Below are 23,614 nucleotides of genomic sequence, written 5' to 3'. Positions count from 1 at the left end.
ATCTGTCACCGGGCCTCACGTTTCTTCAAACCCTTCCGGACTTCATCCTGACCACGGACGCATCTATGAAAGGATGGGGAGGTCATCTTCAGGACCTCCAAATTCAATGACGATGGTCTCACCAATATCGGCAGAAACACATCAACAGTCTCGAATTAAGAGCCATTTTCCTTTCTCTGCAAGCGTTCCTGCCGAGAATTGCAAATTCCTCAGTGCTGGTGCGTACGGATAATACCACCAGCATGTTTTACATCAACAAGCAAGGGGGGACGAGATCTCTCTCTCTATCGCAGGAAGCTCAAGAGATGTGGGAGTGGGTTATACAACACGGCATAACCCTCACAGCGGAGCATGTAAAAGGGGTTCAAAACTCTCTAGCCGACAACCTCAGCAGATCTCTCGCAGGTTGCCACGAATGGGAACTGGAACAAGAACAGGGGGACAGGATCTTTCGAAGATGGGGCACGCCAACTCTAGATCTGTTTGCGACTCAACAGAACAGCAAAAGCCTTTATTACACCAGCAGATTTCCTCAACTGGGGTCAAGAGGGAATGCCCTGTCCATGAGATGGTCAGGAATCTATGCATACGCTTTTCCCCCCGATTCCGTTAATACCGAGGATATAGCAAAAGATGAAGAGGCAACATTGTACTCTTCTCCTCTTTGCTCCTCGCTGGCCGAGGCAGTACTGGTTCCAAGAACTGCTCCTGTTATCTCAGCAGCCTCCAATTCGTCTCCAACCGACACTTTCAATGTTGACAAGGGAAGGAGGTCAGATTCTACACCCGGATCCACAATCGCTTCACTTGCAAGCCTGGCTCCTGACTTCTTAGAGTTTAAGGATCTCAAGATTTCTGCAGACTGTAGAGCAATTCTGTCTCAAGCCCGTGCTCACAGTACTATCAGAAAGTACCGTTTTAAATGGAGACGCTTCTGTTGTTGGTGTGAAGCAAATAATATTCATCCGCTCCAGGCTCCACCTGAGGATATCCTTCCTTACTTGCTATTGCTCGCCAAAGCAGGTCTAGTATTCTCTTCTATCAAAGTACATCTTGCCGCTATATCCAGATTCAGAAAAAGTTCGAACAAGCCATCACTATGCTCTTCCTCACTGATAAAGCAATTTCTCAAAATATTGTTTCGAGCCTTTCCTCCAATTCGACCTCCACCTCCTGAATGGGATCTCAATATCGTTTTGTCCCAGTTAATGAGGAGGTCCTTCGAACCTATTCACAAAGCTGAACTAAAGTTTTTAACCTGGAAAGTGGCTATTTTACTAGCTCTCACTTCAGCCCGAAGGGTAAGTGAAATTCAAGCTTTCACGATTTCAGAACCTTTCCTTCATTTCTCTAAGGACTATGTCACCCTGAGAACAAATCCAAAATTCATTCCTAAAGTACCATCTCAATTTCATTTAAACCAGCCGGTAAAGTTAAAGACTTTTTTCCCGGATCCAGTCACACCGGCAGAATAGGCCCTGCACTCTCTTGATGTGAAACAATGTCTAAAGGTCTATCTTCAGAAAACTAAACACATAAGAAAATCTAACCAGTTATTTATTGCTTATGGTCAAGTCACGCTGGGACAAGCCGTGACGAAAGCAACGATAGCTAGATGGTTAACTTCAGTAATACAATTCTGTCATGAAAAAGCTAACAGACTTTTAGTCGGAAAGGTAAAAGCACATTCCACCAGAATGATGTTGGCGTCGACAGCCTTATTTACTGGGGTCACGCTGGAGGACATTTGCCGAGCTGCTACGTGGAAGAGTGTTCATACATTTACAAAGCATTACTGCTTGCAATCGGCATCACAGGATGATACAGCATTGGGACAAGCGGTGCTGCAGCATCTTCTTCATTAAGGTTAGACTTTTTAAGGTCTCTCACATTATATTCATGACATAAAATTATGCATTATACACTGTAATGTTTTGCTTGTCAAATGCTGTTTTTAATATGAACTTTGTTATCAGAATATAATTATTTCTTTTCAGAAGGTTTCTGCATTAATGTATATTTACATTTCTAGTGCTCTATAACCTTCCGGATGAGTGGGGGATATGTAGGATTACGCTTTGTCTCCCACCTTCCGCAAACAACAGATATGGGTTTACTGCTTGCTATTCTGATTCAGGCATGTGAATCTGTGAAAGATACCCCAATACTGGATAAGAAAACAAGTTACTTACCTGTAACTACGGTTATCCAGTATTGGTATCTTTCATAGATTCACATGCACCCACCCTCCTCCCCGGCAGAACAGTTCTCTATTAGGGATACGTACTTCTCACTTGTGCTGGGAAAATCTGAGGAGAACTGCCTCTGCTGGGAAGGTTCTAGAGGGTGCTGACAGCTGATTGGTTGGAACTACTTTCAGTTCTTTTCATATAATGAGGTAGATAGGCTGCTAAGTTTTGGGCCTTTTGGGGCCTGTAGTCTTATCAGCCTACTACAAATTTCTAAGGCACTGCTTTTGTATACATTATTACCGTGGGACTCCCGCCTCGGCGACGGGGAATGATTCAGGCATGTGAATCTATGAAAGATACCAATACTAGATAACCGTAGTTACAGGTAAGTAACTTGTTTTCATATCTAGAACCCAGAGGCTGAGGGGTGTGCCTCCAGTCAAAATTGTTGGGTCAACTCATGGGCCCCAATAAGGTAAAGGACACCCAGGGTCCCTTGTTTCATGCTGCACCACATGGGTCTCCGCTGCAATATCCTGACTGTGTGTTTTTTCCTGGGTTGGCCCCAGCTGCTCATGCTGCCTACTTCCTGACATCCATGGCAAGTGGGCTGGGTGAACAGGAGTTGCAGCAGCCTCTATGCCGCCGTTACCCCCAAGAGGTGACCCTGGCTCTACAGACATACTCAAGGCGCCAGCTCTGAGAGATCTTTCTCCTGGCCTGGAGCATGGCTCTCACCCCTCAGCTGTGCAAGACTAAAGGAACACCCAGCATTGGAAGGGACTCACAGACACAGCCTGGGGGGGTATACCCTGACTCAACTGAAACTGCCACAAGCTGGTGGACATCCATCACTGCCCCTCTTTAACTCCCCTACCCCATTTTCTGATTTGCTACCACACAGCCCATGGGACAAACTAAAACATGTGGGAGGAGAAGCAGCTAAACACTCCAGCTCAAGCAAAGAATAATAAATACACAACTCTTACTTCTGCAAATGTCAAAAATCCCAAGGACATCTCCTCAAGTGAGAAAACAATTGAGTCCAGTGACATTGAAACTATCCTGCAGGCAAATCAGACACCACCTGAAGCAGTTTAAACAAAATCAGAGAAGTGGGAACAGACATAGCGCTCCTCCATCAGGACCTCTGTAATGTGGCAAACAGAGTCTCAAAGTCGAAAGATCGAGTCTCTGTATTGGAACAGGTAGTCGATGAACTTAATCGTAACATGTCACAACTTCTATCTACAATCAAAACTCCTGAAGAGAGGGCAGAAGATGCTGAAAATAGATCATGATGCAACAATCTTCAATTTGTTGGGTTTCCAGAAGCAGCTGAATCCACAGATCTGGAAAAATTCCTCGAGATATGGCTCACATCCTGGGTGCTGGAAAGGAGGCTTTTGCCCTAGGTCTTGATCGAAAGGGCTCACAAGTTCTTTACACAGAAGCCCCCTTCAGGTGGACACTGTGTCTCATGATTGCCCTTATACTCAATTGTCATGACAGAGACATTATCTTTTCTCTAGTGTGGAAAGCTGGTAAACTAGGTTTTCAATCTAACTACATCATGATCTTCCTTGACTATACCAAGTTTGTCCTGAAATGGAGAAAATCTATTGACACCGATCGTCAGAATATCCCAGCAATGAATTTACAATACATGTTAATCTTCCAAGCCTAAAGTGATTTGCAACTCTCGATCACACTTCTTTGAGATCACAGAAGAGGCGTGGTACTGGGCAGCGGAGGAAAAATAACTTAGCCACCATCTTCCTATGGGTCATGACTCATCTGGTCAATGTACCTGGACGCCCTTAGGCACCAAGCCAGTCAAGTCAAGATGAGATTCTGCAGGGGCTCGTAATGGCCCCATGGCATACCGCACTTGTCTGAGCCAGACAAACGTCAACCCTAACTGCTCGGTCAGATGTCAGTCATGTGCACAGATCACACAGACTCCCGGATGGAACACTCAGATACAAACGGACCTTTCTGGTCACCTGCTCTAAGTCTGGGAGACAAATAAAGGGTGTAGGGCTTCATGCAATCATGTGCTTATCTTCTAGGATTACCTTATACAATGTGCTCAACAAACAGGTGGCAACCAGGCTAACGGCAGGTGCTCACCAGATGTCCGGGACAGGAAGTGCAATATGTATTTTTAGTGGTGCTCTAGGGCAAAGGTCGGCTACCAACAACCTAAAACATAAACCAATCAAGGTATATGTAATAAATAAAGAACGAAAAAGTCCTGAGCACTCAATTATTAACTCATAAAGTGTCCAGCGTGTCCAAAGTTAAAGTTCGTTTTATTCCTTTCTCATCTTGTGCATCAAATACCGTTGGTACAAAAACAGGCTACGAAGAGTAAGAAGCCAACTGCCAACACGTGTTTCGTCGTCTGACAAATATGCCTTCGACTTCCTTAGGGCTGCTTATGCGAACTTCAACGAGTATATCCAAGACGGCCTTAAGGTCCATCAAAATTATATGCCTCAATCCGTAACTGGTCAAGTGTGTAGCATCTGTCAATAAATGTAATAACCTAAGAAATCCTTAGTGCATGCAACGCTTTAGTATTCATGTAGTGATATACTTTTCAGCAGCATTCACGCCGCCTATATAATCATGGAGTACTCTCCGGCATGGTCTTTCTACCTTAAAATGGACCCAAATTAAATATTGGGACTGAAAACTATACCACTACATAAATACTATACAGTCGTGTGCACTTTAGGTTATTTCATTTATCAACAGATGCTAGACACTTGACCAGTTACGGATTGAGGCTTTTAATTTTGATGAGCCTTTTGGCCGTCTTGAATATGCTCGTTGAACTTTGTATAAGTAGCTCAGAGGAAGTCGAAGGCATATTCACCAGGCAATGAAACACATGTTGGCTGCTGGCTACTTACTCTTGGTTGCCTGTTTATGTACCAACAGTATTTGACGCACAAGATGAGAAAGGAATAAAAAGAACTTGAACTTTGAACACTCTGGACACTTTATGAATTAATAATTGAGTGCTCAGGACTTTTTTAATTCTTTACCTTATACAAGGTGTTGGTCAGATCCTCTTTGAACTTTGACCTTACATCACCTTGGTAGAACATCCTACATAGGAGGAGGTCCATTTCCAATGCCCAACTTAAGATGTAACAATGATTTGTTTAAAAGGAGTTTACCAGGCAACAGATGCTTCTGGGGTGGAAGTCTAGAGATGGGAGATGTTGGCGGTAAGGCATGTTCTACTTGTTCACATTCTTTGATTCAGTTTGACATTCTGAGCACCCTGTACACAGATCTGAGTCTCCCATTTCATTGACGCAAACTTGCAGGCCCGAGATTTGTCATCTTACGTGTATGGACCTGCTGCTCGAGACACCACTCACCGCCCCATACACACATCACTGACTTTAGAAGTGTTGGACTTGGCCCTTCTGGCAGGTTCACCCCTAATCTTTTTGCTTTTAGTATGTGATCTGTGTTAGTGATTTTTGGTCTCTGCGCACTTTTTTCCTGTGTCCCAGAGTAAAGTGCGTGCGTGTAGTGAGGCTGGCCTGCCCTCCCATAGGAATGCATGGGGAATGTGTGTGTCCATGTTAATTCCTGATGTGTGGGGAGTGCAGGCTCGAGTTTGGTATGTGCAAACTCGTGAGATTGAATGCTGCACAATGATATATGCGGCGTGTATGTGTCTAGTGGGGAAGTGTCACTTCTAGACATTGGTGTGTGTGTGCAGTGAGTGTGCTGGCGTGTGATTGGCTGGAGCTGGCTGGGGAGCCTGGCTCCAGGAGTCTGGATGGGTCTGCCCGGCGGTGAGTGGAGAGATTAGCTTTAGTGATGTGAGGGAGGGGTGCACCTGGGTCCTGAATAGGGCTGGGCTTTCCCCACACAATGCTGGCTCTGCCCCCTGTGGTCGACTGATGCCCCTAGCCTGCCTGGTGAATGGAAAGGGTGGCTGGGGAAAACAAAGTACTCCAAAACCAGCTGCGACTGGTTTCTCCCCCACCCTGCACCTACAAACAAAGGATTTACCTGTATAAAAAGGGTCTGTGTCCCCATGAAGGTGGTTTTCTTCCAGGATCCTAGCTGAGGGGGGCTGCTGCTGCTGCTGGGCGCCAGGAGGACCGCCACTTGGACTGCCTCCCTGCCTGGAGGCCCAGTGAGCTGGCCCTGGGCCCAGCCTTGCCCCCCTACCTGCCTCCAGAACTTTGCTGGAGCTCTGCCTTGCTTATAGCGCCTGGGAGCGCTGTATTTCACTTATAGCGCCTGGGAGCGCTGTATTTTGTCCCTAGCGCTTGAGAGCGCTTCACTTGTTCTCCGCCGGTGCCCACCCGTCATTGGACTCGTTTTTCTGATTTAGTGCCCCTAGCAGGTGCCCCTAGCAGTTGCCGTTTTGTGGTCCGATCGAGTGCCCAAACGTGGTGCATACCCCGCTGTAGGGGTTAATTTGCAGGTGCCCACCCTGCACTGGTGAAGGAAATTCCCCGCCGCAGCCCAGGAGTGTGCAAAGAGCCCGCCGGGCTGCCGCGCTGCCTGCAACGACCCGGAAGTGGTTGGCCGGCCGGCCAATTGCAGCGCGGCCTGGCCGGAAGTCCCGCCCCGCAGCCTCAGAGCGAGAAGGAGCCTGCAACAGCCGTGCGGAGCCTAGCGAGTCTCCCCTGAGGCAGGAGCCCCGCCCGCGGCACCAGGAGAAGCAGAGCTGCACAGGGAAGCCGGTGAGTGCGAGGGCAGCTTAGAGAGAGGGGGGACGTCGGGGCACATTGCCGGTGCCCTCCAGTGTGCCCTCCAGTGTGTAGAGCCTGTTGAGGCTCCAGGGACAGTCGGTGTCTTCAAGTCCCCCAGCGAGGGACTCCACCAAAAGGGGCATTTGTAATTTAGGAGCCCCGAGGCTCCCAGGGCATTTCGGCCTCGGAGTCCCCCGAGTGGGACTCCCGCATCTGGGGCCATAATTGTTTTCAGAGCCCGAGAGGCTCACGGGGCAGAGTTGCTTCGAGTACACGAGGGACTCCAACGTGGGCATAATTGTTTGAAGCCCCGAGAAGCTCCAGGGTCCCATTGTTGTTTTAGAGCCCAGAGAGGCTCACAGCCCATATTTGTTTTACGAGCCCAGAGAGGCTCTTGAGTGCCAGTTTGTTTGTTTAGAGCCACGAGGCTCTTGGGGGACACCAGTCAGTTGTTGCTAGAGCCACGAGGCTCCCACGTTGTGGTTGGCCCCATTGTTGTTCTTGAGCTCACGAGGCTCCAACGCGTGTGTTCATATTGCCTTTCAGCTGCCCAGCACTTAGTTGGCAGCTGCTACGTTTAGGCTTGTTCTTTGGCTGCCCGCGCAGCCGGCCCTGACTTTTGGACACAGGGTGTTTCAGCCCCAGAGAGGCCAGTTGGCCTGAGGGACAATTCTAGTGTTGTGCCTATGTGCACCTTGCGCAATTTGTGATTTACTTGCCAATGTGATTTCTGCGCAATTGTTATTACCTGCACCTCTGAATGTTTTTAGGCATCATGTGTTTTGCTTCTTTCCCTTTGCTATGTGTTTGATGCTTAGGTGATTGTTTTTCCTTCTATAGGTCCTGCTAGTAAGGTTCTGGTTCCCTGCGTGATTTTCCTAAGGTGGTTAGGGTTGCGTAGGAGGTATTTACCCTTTACCAGTATTCACTGGTTGTGTGCTACATGTACTATTTTGGTGCTACAGTCATTATATGTTCTATGTGCTAAGTGTTATACCTACAAGAATTATTATCCCTACAAAGTGCTAATTACAACAAGTGCTAGTTCTAAAAGTGCATACCCCTGACAGTGGTCCATGTGGCCCTGTCCTGTACATAATCCCCTGTAAATTCTGCCCGTGCCTGTTGGCACATTGTAAAGTGTGTGTTTTCTCTAATGTGTTTTGGTGTAATACAAAGGCTAATTTTATACATAACCTTGTGTGGAGTTTCCTTTGTGGTGGGCCTTGGGTGTTGTTGCTGGGGGTGCATGCGCAAACACTTAACTCACATAGCCTCCGAGTTTAGCCTTACTGTTCGTGCTACGTTACCAAGGGGGTGAGCAGGGGTTATCTTGGCGTGTCGCTCCCTTGCCCTGACGTGAAAGTGGTGGTCTCTGACTGACTTTGGCGCAAGCCCTGGTCAGCCAGGGATCCCATTTTTAACAAGAAGTATGTCCTGGAATGTTAATGGTTTGCTAGATCGTATTAAAAGGACAGTCCATTATGCAAAAAGGAACTTGCCTAGTCCTCATGCTGCAAGAAACCCATCTGGTGAGTTTGAATGATCTCTTCTTAATGCTTATTTCAGGCTAACCGCCAAGGACAGAATCCACTTGTGGCATCCTAACACTTAGTGCCTATTAGATGATCAGAGCTCTGAATATCTATTGACGGAGCTCCAATCATACTTTTCCAAAATACTGAATTTGGTTGCCTCTGTGGGTACACTCTGGCTGCTGGTAAGGCGACTATCAGAGGGACTGCAGGGCTTATCTCAGACATAAAGAAAAAGACAAACAGTGACAGATAACTGATCTTGAAGACCGTATTGTATATTTAGAATGTCAATGCCTGACAAGAGTCATCAGATACTCTCCAGCATCAGCTTGAACATGATAAAAATACATTGAGGCAGGTCTCCCTGGAAAAACGCCCGCCAATGAAGGGGAGCCTCAACTAGGAAGGCGTATGAACACAGGGATAAAACCCGTTAAGCTACTTTACTGGCTGGTCACTAATGAAATGTGATCTAGAAGAGTTCCAGAAATTCTGGGGCATTACTATGAGAAGAAACGTGAATGAGCAGTGTAAGAAAAGTCCTTATTTTGTGTGGTCACCCTCAAGTTTTTGTACTGATGCTGCTGGTTTTTCGACTCAGAGTGCACAGAGGCCTGTTAACCAGACCTTTGGTGTCAGTGCCATGACCCCAAAACATTAATGTTACATTGGCCATACCCAATTGGCATAGGCTAACTTACCTATAAAACCCAAGTATTTGGTATCCAGGTCACCAAGGGCGAGTTAGAGTCATGCCAAGGATTGCAGCACTGGTTATGCCACCCTGGGTGTGAGACAGATAAAGAGATTCTCTTATTCGGCCATTGCAGACTGGAAAAGAAGTTTAAAACTGCTAGCCTGACATTACCATTTAAAGCAATGGCAAAGCCCAACCTCCCTCTGAATTATGTGTAAGTCACCCTATGGCAGGCTTCCCAAGCCCTAAGGCAGAGTGCATCATATTGCACCGGCAGAAACTCTTATTTTACATGTTCTGGCTGTAAAAACGTAAAAATTAAGTTTTTACTATGGAAAAGCTTGATCGCTCCATTAGGGAGAGCAGGATTACAAACTGACTCCTTAGCTGTGCTGACTCCTGAACGGTGCAACCAAAGTTGTAATCCAAGGTATCAAGCAACTTATTGCATTAAGATTGACTTGATTCTCAAGTCAAACTTAATGTAACATGTGGCAGTGTGCAACTTTTACAAAGTTGGCAGTTTGTTGCCTTCGGTTTCCTGTACCCTTAACGGTTGCACACGGAACCTGTCCCTGAAATAGCTTTCTGCCTCCTAGATTGAAAAGACAGCCAACTCCAACAAGGAACTCTATGAATCTTAAAAGAATTCTCGACTATCCCTGTTCAGACTGGTGCCCCTGTCTCTCAGGACTGTGTGGATTCACTCTCCGTTTTTTTTAGGACAAGATCTCTGTAATTCATTGTTCTTTTCCACCTTCCGAATCTTTAACCACCCTGGAAGAGGATGTAATGGATCCTATTAGCTCTCCTCCTCTACTGGTAGACTTTTCCAAGTTTAAATAGAAAGATGTGGAAATGGCCTTGCTGAAAATCAAATCTGGCTCACCACTGGACCCAATGCCACCTCGCTTCTTCTCCACCATTTCCCCTTTGCTTCTTGACAACCTCACTGACCTATTTAATAGATCACTGTTAAAAACAACAGTCCCAGTGATATGGAAGGCCGCCAGAGTCAGGCCAATCCTAAACAAACCTTCTGCAGACCCTAACATTCTGACCAACTATCACCCAATCTCGCTACTTCCCTATTTTGGGAAAGTGCTTGAGTCTTTAGTTAACAGACAACTTGTAATCCATCTTGAAAGCACTGACCTATTGGACGCTTCACAGTCAGGTTTTAGGGCTGCGCATAGCACAGAAACAGCGTTGGCGGAAGCCTATGACAACATCAGACTGGCTTTAGATAAGGGATAATCATCCATCCTTGTACTGCTAGACCTATCGACCGCTTTTGACATCATCTCCCACAGCATTCTGGAACAACAGCTCTGGGAGATTGGTGTCGGAGGAAGGGCCTTGAAGTGGTTCAAGAGTTACCTAACCGAACGAACCACCACTGTTCAGATGGGAAATGTGGTCTCATGTAGTCGACCAGTAAGGATGGGAGTACCTCAGCGTTCAACGCTTTTTAATCTCTATGTAACTCCTCTGGCCAGGGTGATCAGGTCTTACGGCTGTGACGTAGTGTCGTATGCTGATGACACTCAGATTCTGATCACCCCTGGTGCTGACCCCATGGACACAAAAACACGTTTTACTAATTGCATGTTGCACGTTGACAGATGGAAGAGCACTAATCATCTGCAAATAAACGGTAACAAGACTGTGGTGATACTCTTTGGGAAGGCAAATGAGCACTGGTCAAAAGACTGGTGGCCCCCCAAACTGGCCCCCTGTCCAATTCCTAGGCAGGCAGTGCGCAATGTTGGTGTTTTAATTGATGAGCAACTATCGAAGAAGAACCAGGTAAACCAAATGAGAGGCACCTGCTTTGGCATCATGCACAGTTTGCACAAAATCTTTAAATGGATCCCGATAGAAGCAAGGAAACGTTTCATCAGCCGGATGGATTATGGGAACACCTTGTTGACACCAATAAATGAAGATCTGTTGTCCAGGCTACAGGTTCTGCAAAATACCGCAGCCAGGCTAGTGCTGAATCTTCCATCTAGATCACCCTCAGCACCTAGCTCAAAACTCCTTCACTGGCTTCCTGTAAGGAAGCGAACCAGGTTCAACACTCTCTGCCTAGCACACAAGATTATGTACAGTAGGAGCCCCAGCTACTTGGCAAAGATACTCAGCTGGTACCAGCCTTACAGGCTATTAAGGTCCAGTAACAAATTTCTCCTAACCCCTTTTAGAGTCCGTACTACTAATAATGGCTGGAAATCTTTTTCCTTCTTGGCGCCCACTCTCTGGAACAAATTGCCGCTTCACCTACGCACTGCAACTGATCACAACTGCTTCCATAGGGAGCTAAAAACATGGCTGTTCGACCATTAAAACCAGTAAGATCTTCTCTCTAGCCTGAAAGTCAGAGTGGTCCACCAGCGCCATGAGACCTTCTGGTGATATGTGCGCTCAATATATATTCTTGATTTGATTTGATGTGCTATGACTCCCAGGAAAGGAGACAATAGAAGCCTGTACTGGGGAGAGGTGCTACCTCCTTCCTGTAGGAAGCCACATGGGTGATGGCCCAAAAGGCGAGCGTCACAGGAGAAGCTGCCTCTGAAGAGCAAATGGGTAACACTTAGGAGAGGGGCTTTTCCATTGTCTAGGTAGACACGGTGGAACTAGGGACAGGGAATGGGAAACTAGGTGCCAAACTGGGTTTCCAGGAGCAAATAGCCTTCTTGGTAGCCACAACTCTGGGTTTGCTAGGGAGTTATGGATGCCGAGAGAAGGGTTCTGCCATGTGGGGAGTGGGCAGAGTGGCGCATCCTGAGATAGCCATTCATGAGGGACGGAACCTAGTTGCCCATTGGCTACTGACTTCATCTAATCTGAGGGCACTTTTTGAGCTTAAAAAGGCACCTCTGGCTCACAGAACTCAGATCTCAACTGGACTGGAAGAAGGACTCCACTGTTGCACCAAGAAATCGGCAAAGAGAGGCTGCACCAGCGTGAACTGCATCTACTGAAACTGGTGGCTAGCAAAGGAAAAGGGACTATGCCAGCTGTGTTCTGCTCATAAAGAAGTCCTCTCCAGAACTGAGCCAAAGCAAGAGACTCCAAGGGTTAGTTGGATGACCTCCTGTTTGCAACACAGCTGAAGCAGCCTGCTGGGGCAATTTGGTAGCCAACAATCTTCGAACTCCCACTAACCTCCATAGTACAGCACTAGTAATCAGAACCCAATGCTCAAAGATATATTCAAGTCCGCAGGACTCGGAGAGTCGTCTGAGTGCAGCTGGGTCTCCCAAAAGACAAGTCATCACCCAGGGAAAGATTTGGCTGTGATCGCAATACTAGACAACTGGTAGCCAAGAGGTGACGTGACTTCTACTAGGACGGAGAGGACTTCGAGGGACGTCGACCTTGTGACCAGGGCTGCCTCACCCACTTTGTGGGCCAAGGAGTCATGGAAGGAATGCCTCCGTCTACCCCATCACATCCACAGCATCCTTGAGCACCTTCATCATCCTGTATCCCTTGCATTAGGGCCACTTCCATTATAAACTACAGCAAAGAATAAAGTTGCCTAGAACTGAATGAAGACTGCTTCACCTGTCTATGTAGCTGTTTCTTAGGGCTTTGCTGGTCCCCCTGACTGGATCTCCTTTGGAGTTGGTCTCCCAAAGTACCTCCAAACAACCTCCATACACTAGCCAAAGTATTAACAAAAAAATGTCTGTGTCAAATTTGTTTGAATTTGTCAATGCTTGTTCAAGGTTCAGTGAATAATTTGATTTACTATACCTTCTAAATTCTATATCTCGAGAACCCTCCAGTGCATATTTTGAATTATAGTGTCTAAAAGTACACAAAAATATTAGTCTGTTTATTATTTGGTGGTGGATTTCTTTAGTATCATGTGTATTCCGTCTTCAATTGTTTTGTAAAATGCTTATGGTTGTTCCATTGTGTAACACTTGCTGCACAGAACCATAGCTATCCAGGGTTGGCTAAAGGTGTGGAAAACGAAAACTACTAGTCTCGAAGAGGTTGGTAAGTGTAGTACACAGTGAAGTCACACAACCACACCATATAATACACCTCATTTCCTCACAAGCAGAATTTGCAGCAACATTTGCTGCTTACTATCAAACTCAATTCTCAGGGCAAACTGGGCTAAATTCAAAGTAGTTCCACTTAAGGGAGACAATGACTCTATAACCTGGCAGCTGACTATTCCCATTAGGTAACTTAACTTTCCTTACCTTGGTGTGCACATCTTGCGGGATCGCAACTTGAGATGGACCCTAAATCTCAATTCTCTTCTTTGTACCATGAAAAAAAAGACCTTCAGAAATTGGTGAAGTTCCCTCTCCACATTCTTGGACTAGCAGCACTATTTAAAATAGTGCTCTTTCCACAAATTGTCTCCACCCTCCAAAACTTCCCACTAATAGTTCCAAACAGCGTGTTTAATAACCTTGCATTGGTGATTTGGTGTTCTCTAGGGGTGGATCATCCTCCTCAAATTGCTGTAGATAAACGTAAGCAGATGGTTTATGATGGAGCGATGGACATGGTGGAGATCTGGTTGTACTACTGGGCTACTCAGACTTTGGGAATTAATGACTGATTGACTGGTGAGTGGGACCACATGACCTCCCAGACTGTGCCAGATAGATTTGTGGCCCCCAAGAAAAAGTGAGAGGGATGGGTTCGGACCCCACGATTATATTAATTGATAAGATGTCCAGATGGTCCCCCATGAGATTCCCATCTTCTCCCATTTTAGTGGTCCAGCTCAAATACCAACACATGATTTATCTCACACCCAACATCTCTGGCATGCTGGTAAAATTCTCGCTCCCACCTCCACCGCTTTCTATTTGTAGATTTTGAGGATTATATTTATAGATTGTCAACCTGCCTATTGTTTGAATCCAAGTACAGCCTTTGCAGTTTGAAGTAATATGGTACTAACTAGCCTTGCCTATCTCTTCTGCCCACCTGAGTTGCCTATCACATTGCATACCCATGTAATTGTACTATGTCACACACTCTATTTACTCTACATGTACCTGGGGGTTTCTCTCTAAATAGTGGATGGCTTCATTAGAATAAACTTTGTGTTTTTTATTGATAATGGTTAAGTCCTTTCTGTTGCAATGACCTACGAATCTCTCCAGCAATTTGTGCATTGCATTTTCAGTTCTAGATAACAGAACTGGATAACCTGCGAACAAGAGAATTGGAACCTTATGACCAGCAATTGTAAGACCATCGAGGGCGACCTCCATTAGATGGTCTACCACGCTGTTAAGGAGGAGTTAAAAAGAAGCAGAGCTAGTACACATCCATATCTGTAACTCTTTTCAATTGGAAGGGGTTCGCTGCATTCACCAGGAGGCCCATAGGAGACCCTAACTGTATTGTTAGTGTGGAGTGTTGCGGTCTGAACGCTGTGTGTGGGTTGTTTTTCCCTTTACTTTCTTTCTTTCTGGACTGGCGGGAGGGAACTTGCAGGCGGGACTTGGCGAGCTGGAACAGGCGGGCGGGAACTTGCAGGTGGGACAGGTTGGCGGAACCACTTGAGGCGGGAACTCGATCCTGTTCTCGAGTAGGTGGGTAGGAGTTCCCCTTTTGTAACCTGCATTGTGAGGAGTGGATGGGTGGGGCTTTGGTCCGTATTTAAAGCCCCTGCTCACTCCTATCATTGCTTGTGTTCTCTTCCGGTTTTCGGCCCCGGAAGCACTTCGGCCTTCGGTATCCTGGCATCCTGTAGTTTGGATCTTTGTTTCCCTGCTCCATGGTTACTTTTCCTTTGGACTCCTGTTTTGCCCGTGATTGGATCTCCTTCTGCTATAACGGACTTGTCCGTTTTCTGGCTGGAGCAGACTCTTCGTGGGATTTCATTTCCTCTACAGTTCAAGTTGGATTCACCAGGAGTTATCTTAGATGGCAAAACAAGTAGTGGATTCTTGTGGACTCTAGGAGAGATATATTGTCCATATTTTTTAGAGAACATTATTTACTTCAGTGCACTGAGAAGGAATCTCTGGGACTATATTTTTATTGCCAGCGGGTTTTTTGGTCACTCGTTTTCTGGAGGTGTTCCTTTTTTCCCCGCATTCTGGGAGAACCTGGTGTTACAGGATTTTGCTTGGAACTTCTTTTGTAGATACCTTTCCCCACCCCCTTCCTTCCATTTTTTAAGAGACCTCAGGATTGCCTTAAGAGTAATTCCTACGTTCTGTTCTTGGTATGTGAAGGATAGGGTGAAAGGGGTGTTATTGGGTGACACTATCTTTTGCATAACAAATCTATCCAGTGGGTCTATCCCTTTCTCATAATCTGTTGTCTTTTGTTTCTTCTTGCTGCAGTATGTTCCTGGTACAGAGATGTGGTATGCCTGCAGTCTAGAGGATGGCTGTATGAATACTTGTATCACCACTATTATTTGACGTTAACCGGTTCTTCCCCGGGTGCTTTGCCCGCTCGGGTGGTTATTATTGAATGTCGCTCGAGGGGTTAAGGCACTGTTAGGGGGTGACTCGGGCCATCTTCGCTCCTGTAGTACCTGTGTTGTCAGGTGAGTGGGGTTGGAACATGGAGTCCCATTATCGCCCCCAAAGTCTGAGTTGTAACCTCCCAGTTCTTGAAGAAAATACCATAATTTCTCACATTTGAAAAGGTTGACACGCTGACTACAGGTGAACCAAAATGAAGTACAGCGAAGTCTTCTTAATTACAGTATAGTTGTAGCAAATGATCTACAAATTAACCAATACATCAACTGTCGTAATCTGTGACCTAAAGCAAGCCTGTACTTCATTCAAAATGTTTGCATTATCAACCTACCATTGGAGTGGGTTTTTAGTCTACCTTTCCCAAACATCTTCTAGTAACAAAATTGGTTGGTGGATAGATGGGCTGCCACGAATACCTTCCTTATATAATGGTACCAGGATCACAGTGCACCACAAGGGTGGTATATTAACATTGGCAACAGTAGAGTTAAAGACTTCAGTGTGTACACATGACTACAATTTAAAGTTTGCACTATACTAATCTATTAGGACTAGGAGCTTTGTTCTTTTTCATACTATGCAGCACTCTTTCCACTTCTGGCATAAAATATTCAGTGGAAAGTTTTTTCCAGAAGGACTTTCACACTTGGAAGGGTTATAGCTCTTTGCAGGACTTTCAGCCCTACACAGATTCCTAAAGTAACGTAACCTCTCACAAGCTCCAATATTACATTCAGGGCCGGCTTTAGGGCAGTGCGACTGGTGCTGCTGCACTGGGCGCTGACCATGGGAGGGTGTGCTGACTTTGGGGGGCACTGTACTTATCAATAACTTACGATTTAAAAACGCCTTCAGCAGAGTTCCTTGTACGTCTAGTTTTCTCAGCCATGGCTTACGGAGGACTCTGCCAAGTCCGGCTGACCTCTATTCCGCTCAGCTTTATCCCCCTGACTGCTCCAACAGTCCTTGTTACCGGACATCCTGCCTACGACGCCGGTTCATTGTTCCCTGATCGTTGGCTTCCCTCACAGGATCCGTGCAACGCGTTTATTAAGTCGTGCCCTCTCTTTGGAATCCCTTCCGTCCTCGATATAGCCTGATTGGAACATATCGGTTGTCTTCCTTCCTTCCCCCCTCTGGGACTTCACCCTCTACCCCAGCACACCAAGACAAGGCTGCTACTGCATTTCCCCGCTGGAATTGGCCTCCAGTAATTATGCAGCACTCATTAATTCGTAACCTGGCCCTGAAGATGACCTGAATTGAATACAGGTGAAACGCAGTGGACCTCTCAGCCCAATTTTGGGCGCAAGTTTCGTGGTTCATCAAAACTACCTACCCTCTCTAATTCTTTTTTTTTTTAAGTTTTATTTATCATTTTTATAATGCATACATATTACAACAAATCAATGCAAAAGAGAGCTCCACGTCTGAATACTCTGCAGGGTAACAAGTTACATAATAGCAAGTCCATGTCTATTACCATAAATAACGAATATTCAGCAAGCAATCCTGAAAACAATAGCTTGACAGTGCCGTGCTACCTGATAAGTGCGAGAGAAAAGAAAATAGTTCCTGGAGTGATGATATGAAGGGCGGGAACCCCAGGGGGAAAAGGCAAAAGGTCAGTAGAGGCTATGTCAGACAGGGGTAACGGGGACCAGCACCGGTGGCCACCGCGGACCAGGGGCCGGCGGGGAGCGCGGGAGAGGCAGCCCGGTTAGGGATCAACTGTCAATGCGGTAGAGGACGGGGTAATTGAGGGCTGTCAGGCGTAGTCATCAGCAGCGGCCACCACGGACCCAGGGCCGGCGGGAAGCGCAGGGGAGGCAGCTCCGCTAGAGGGGGCACGGGAGAGGAGATAGGCAACCAGGGGGCCCCTGATATCAACCGGGCGCGATCTGGCCGGCATCAGGTCCCAAAATTCAGACAGGAGTGTTTTACAACGGGAGGCGTCCTCCAGCCAGGCCGCGACCTCAGGAGCGGGTCGACGGCCCCAGCACATAGCAATTCTCCGCCTGGCCAGCACCAGGAGCATGGCAATCAGCTGGCGGGAGGCTTCAGGGCAGGATTTCACAAAACCAAGAAGACAAACGGAAGGATCGGGACGGACTTCCGCGTCGGTAATGGCAGAAATAATGGAACAGACCTCTATCCAGAATCCCTGCACCTTAGGACAGAGCCAGGACAAGTGAGCAAAGTCCGCGGCCGGCGCCGAGCAGCGCCTGCAGGAGTCCTCTGGGCATAGCCCCAAGCGGTGGAGATGTACCGGCGTGCGATAAAACCTATGTAAAAATTTAAAGTGGATCAAGCGAAGCCGATAATTTGGGAACAATTTAGTAGACTGGTTACAGCAGTAAAGCCAATCGGCTCCGAAATCTCCACTCCGAGGTCCGCGCTCCAAGCGTCGCGCGCACGAGACGAGGAAACGGTAGAGGCCAGCAGAGTAAGGGCGTACAATCTGGTGATCAGTTTACGTGGGGAGGCTGAGGTGTACACGTAATCCAATGCCGGGACGGTAGGCGGGGTGTGCGGGAAGGTTGGGTGCAGTTTCCGACAGGTGGCGCGCAGCTGATAAAAAAGGAGTGTGTCCATCAGGGACGGGGACTCCGGAAGGGAATAAAAGGAGTCGTCCGGGTATAGGTCCGCAACGGTCTTAAGGCCACGGGACGCCGCATGGCGAGACATAGCAGAGGGACTGCAGGGGCGGAAAATCTGTGTGATCAACAATGGGTGTGGCGTTGGCGGACAGCAGAGGGAGACCAGCGAGGCGGCTCAGCTGCGACCATGCCCAGCGCAGTGTCTCCACCGTATTCACTTCCACTCGGGGTCGAACAGCGGGTGCGAATAGGGCCGTGGACAGGGGCCAGGGGGAGGCCTCATCTGATTCCATTGCGACATGGGGTTCGTACGGAGTGGGATGCAACCAGGAATGGAGGAAGATGGCTTGAGCTCAAAGGGCATACTTTCTGAAATCCGGGGCACCCAGACCGCCCATCAACATAGGAAGAGTTAGAATTTCATACGCAATTCGGGGTTGCCGCCCGGCCCACACCAGCGACACCGCCAACGAGCGGAGTGTGTGGAAAAGTAAATTTTGCCATGTTATATGTGCCTACGTGTTCCCCACTCTATGTTGTATGTGCATGATCGATATGCATGTATCCCCCTATGATCGATTAAAGACGCAATCATAGTTGTGTCCAACTCTAGTATGCCAGTTTCCAGTTCTCGTGAAAGCAACGAGTATTATGCCTATGTTGCCATGTTTCACAGTGTGCACGTTAATTCATCGCATTATCCCCGTTCCTAGGCCTCAAAAGGGGCCCGGACATCAGATTCAAGCTCCAGTCTCCTGAATCCACTCCGAGGAGCGATGCAGCCCCCACCTGCATCCCTGACCCTTCACTTATTTCCTGCCTCGCGGTGCCCGGCCCGGCCTGGCTCTGCCTGCCTGTCTGCCAAGAGTATGTTATGCTTCTAGTTATCAGTCCAGCCCTCCTTCTCTGCATTCCTAAGCTACTGAATCGCATCAATAGTTCCAGCTATGGTCTAGCCTCTCTGTCTCCATGTAAGAGAAATACTGTATTAATATTCATAGAATATTCCTAGCACACGCAATACATGAAGAAAAATGCATGCTCCAGTCTTAGTGTCAAGTAGCCTTTGCCCTGATAACTTTTGGATTCTATCAACATGTACTCCAAACACCAGATACCAGATATGCCATAGGTACATGTCGTCCTGACACCGCAGACTTTAGTCTCCTCTTCTAGCGCAGAAGTCATAGCCCCCAGTTCTCCCTGGTAACACGTCATTGCCCGTTTGCGCGCACCACTAGGTTAAAGGTCCCAGCTGCTCTCAGGTAGCCCCCTCCATGTTTCCGCCCCATTCATGACACTTCTATGACGTTTCACATCACATGTTTCATTACACGCCCTGTACACGCCTTCTTTCTCCACCCATGCACTCTTATCATATGTTTGTCATAAGTTACGCCTACTGTATGTAATGTATTGGAAATTTATTACTATATATATGCTGCACTGTCGATGAAGCATTGCAGCTGCCTTCCGTCCTTCCTGTTTTATTTCAGGCTGTCCCGTTCCAGTCCCTTCCCTTTTGCCTGAATAAATCCTTTTGACTCGGACACATCGGATCCTGCCTCTTATTTATTGAGCTATCTGTTATTGTTAATGTAATTCAAAAATAGTCCCGGTATTATTTATTTATATACCACATAATGGCGCCCGAATAGGAACGAGCCCCTTCCTCACGCGCTGGCGATGCCACGCAGGTCCCCTGACCCTCTACAGCCGTGACGGAACTCTACTGCGCACCGGCAGATATTTCTGCTTCAAGTCTCCCTCAGGCCCACGGAGGAAACGGAGTCTGCGGTCCGACATCCAGACGAAGCGGTGTGGAATGCGGCTTGTCCCGACCAGAGCCCAAGCTGAGAGAGCAAGGTCCGAAGTATCCGGAGGCCCACCTGTAACCGAAGTTTCCGAAGTTCGTAGTCCGACGTCGTGGCAGTCCAGTCAAGTCCAGTCCGAGGCCTTCCAGTTTCTGCTTTCCTGGTGAGTACCGTCGCAGGGGAAGTATCTAGACAGGAGCATTAGTTTGTTCCTGGTCCGATGGGTTTGGGTACGCAGATCCAGTACGAAGTATTCACCTAGGTGGATACGGGTCCTGACGTGTCTCTTTATGGGACCGGTATGTTCTGTACTGTTTTAGCAGTGCATCCAGTAATTCTAGAAAGTTCCGTTCTCGAGAAATTCATGTGTTCTGTTTTCAGTGTATCAGGTAATATTCTGTTCGAACTGTTATTCATGTATTTTTATGTCGTGGTATGAGTGCTTTGTTCGCTGTTTTATTACTGTGATTATTGTGTATTGTGTTCCAAGTATATTCTTGTAATGCCTTTATTCTCGAAATTACGTCAGTTAAAGACCAGAAAAGGGTTGCTCGAAGAAGCAGTCCCTGTCCCTCCTAGGGACAGTCCAGGACATTTTATGTATCACAAGCATGGCTTTGATGCCATTATATATCTAGACTTATGGGCGGATTATACCAAGGAACTAGAACAGCAATATAGATGGCCCGTATCAGGTACATGGGATGCCGAGTGCATCATGCGAGTAGAAGAAGCATTATGGAAAAAGAAAGCCAGACAGTCCCAGAAAGATGCTATCGAGTTATGGCGCAAAGAATCTCATAAAAGAACCGAAAAAGAATTCAGAAAAACAGAATTAAGTAGGGAATCCGCAGGAAAAGCCCAGGAAAGGGAATTAATTGAAGAAGGTGAACGAGTTAAAACAGAACAGTCAGACAGACAGAGAAATGCCCTTATTAAAGGTATGTATCCTCTTCTTGCCGAGGGCTTGCAAAAGCAACCCCGGAAGCACCCTGTAATTTCCTGCCACCATTGGTCCCGATTAAGCTACGTCATAAACCGACCGCAGCTGACATTTTTCTTTCGTCCTATTTGGACGATACAGTCCCAGAATATGCAAATCCTGTTCCGTCTGCTCCTGTTAATAATGTAATTCCTGTTCCTCCAGCCGCTGGTTCCGTGGGTTCAGTTCATGTTACAGCACCCGTTACAGCAACCCCGGCCCAGCCCACAGTACATGTACCCGCTTTGCCAGTCACTCTACCAGCACGTACAGTACACACCGACGATTCTAGTTTAGGAGCCGCGGGGGGAGGTTCTCTTCGTACCCCGCCTCAAACCAGACGGCTGACGCTACATGAACTAGCGTTACAGCGTACGCCAAAAATGACTACATACGCAGATATCAAGCGAGCACTTACTGAATACCGTTATGATCCAGTTCCAGGCGAAGGTCATATGGTCATATATTCATTACGTTTAAGACGGGTTGTCGACTATTTGGACACCCTGCCCGATATGGGAGAACATCTAGACAGAATATATCGTTTTATCCGTACAGGAGTGAATCCAGAAAGTATTCACGAAGCCATGGTTCAAAGAAAAGTCGAGACTCAGCTCATGCTTCTAAAGTTTTTGATTAACTGTTTAATAAGAGAGCACGATACTCCAGAAAAAGATCAAGAAGAAATGAAAGTCCTGACCAGGTGGAGTGACAATATAGCAGAGGGAAAACACAAGACACAGAACTGTATAGAGAGTATGTACAAGAAAATCCGTAGGGAAATCATAAAGTTACATGAGAAACAAGAAGCAAAACAAGCAACCGAGAAAGAGAATGACTCTTCTACTGAAGAGGTAGACGACGAGAATCCCTCCAGAATAGCGTATGTAGGTAGAACTAGACTTTCCGACCGACATTCACGCCCAGATTACAAGAAAGCTTTTCCTCCTCCAGCACCAGAACAGTGTTCTCTTGAGCAAGTATTCCAAGCTACCGATCACATTCTGAAGTTACGGATAGGTTATAGCGAGCTTAGTACAATGCCTGAACAAGAACTAGCCCGATCAGCAGTCCGGTGGACTACTGATTCTACCACTTTTCCAGACGAAATAGTGGCCCAAATGTTTCTGAAACTGCCTCCAGCCGAGCAACGTCTGGTGGGTATGTATATGATCCAGCATCTCATTACGCTGTATGAGGATCAACATTCTGATCCAGGTCCTCTACATGATGTATTGAACGAGATACTCCAGTACAGATGGAAAGGTCTAGGTACCGATTTAATTAGCGTCATTCTAGAACAGCGCCACAAATACCGAACGTTTTTGAATCCACATTTTGTTCACGTCTCACCCCCAGAAAGTAAATCATTCTACATAGACAGACAGAATCCATTACGAGAAGTACATCCAGTCAAGAAAGATGATGGTGGTCTAGAACGAGTATTTGTTTACACCCCTATCACAAAGATGGAACTCTTAGAGATGAAAAAGTTAATTCCCTGTCATGACAAAGATCCAGCAGGGTTCCACCGTGAATTAAAGGACATGCTCCGTATGGGAGAATACACGTACCCTGATATCATTAAAATGTTAAAGGTCCTGTTGCCAGCAGGCATATATGAAAAACTTAAAGAAAAAGAATGGGAGGTGGGAGAGAAAAAGATAGATTGGACAGCTCTAGAAGCTGAAGATAATTCACGAGTACCAGGTACCGGTCTTGGGGATAAAGCTAAAGAATTGCCCGAGTTATTGATACAAGTTTTGCCAAGATTACTAGCCACGAAAAAGGAAGATTGGGATGCAATCTCAGCCTGTAAACAGAAACAAGACGAAGATACTAGTGATTTCTATTCTAGATTTGAAAAATGTTTTATTATTAATAGTGGTCTGAAAACAAGTAGTGAGTCATACCCTCATCTTTTTGTTACCAAACTAGTCGAGAATTCAAGTCCACAAGTTAAAAATCGAGTCCTGAAAGTCGAAAGTACCTGGCAAGCTAATTCTCCGTCACAGATGTTACAAATGCTCCAGTACCACCAGAACAGAATCAGGGAAGAGCAGGAACACGAAAGGAGACGTATGAAAGACACGAAAATGAAAGTATTAGTTGCACAGTCTGTTCCACAAGACAGTCAGAAGAGGGGTCCGAATCAAGCCAGTCATCCTACAACTCCCGTTAAAGGGACATGCAATTACTGTAAACAGCCAGGTCATTTTATAAACGAATGTGCAGTTCTGAAACACAACATAGCTACCGGTAAGACTAAAGAAAGACCACGTCCGCCTAGACAAGAACAAGTTCCACAGACTTCCCAGCCACCACAGAATGCACAACAGTCAGTTACAGTACCGCAGCCTATCGCTGCCACACAACACGTTACACAGCAAATGTATCAGTATGCACAGTCAGAGTACCCAGATTATCAGCCGTATTCATGAAACAGCCTAGAGAGGGAGGTAGGCTTGCCTCTCATCGAGATACCTGTAGATCAAGAGGGTCCCTATGTACACAGTCAAGTATTGGGGAAAGACAGAAAGTTTCTGATTGATACAGGGGCAAGT

General features: G+C 46.7%; 1 protein-coding gene across 3 annotated transcripts in view; it reads left to right on the top strand.

Moving 5' to 3' along the window:
* Positions 1-23,614, top strand: part of NUTM1 (NUT midline carcinoma family member 1) — a 380,268-nt gene that overhangs the window by 47,542 nt on the left and 309,112 nt on the right. The gene's annotated exons all lie outside the window — the stretch shown is intronic.

Source organism: Lissotriton helveticus, chromosome 5_1 (assembly GCF_964261635.1).
Source record: "Lissotriton helveticus chromosome 5_1, aLisHel1.1, whole genome shotgun sequence".
NCBI lineage: Eukaryota > Metazoa > Chordata > Amphibia > Caudata > Salamandridae > Lissotriton > Lissotriton helveticus.
The sequence above is the reverse complement of the archived record's forward strand: the minus strand, read 5'-3'. Positions and strand labels throughout refer to the sequence as shown.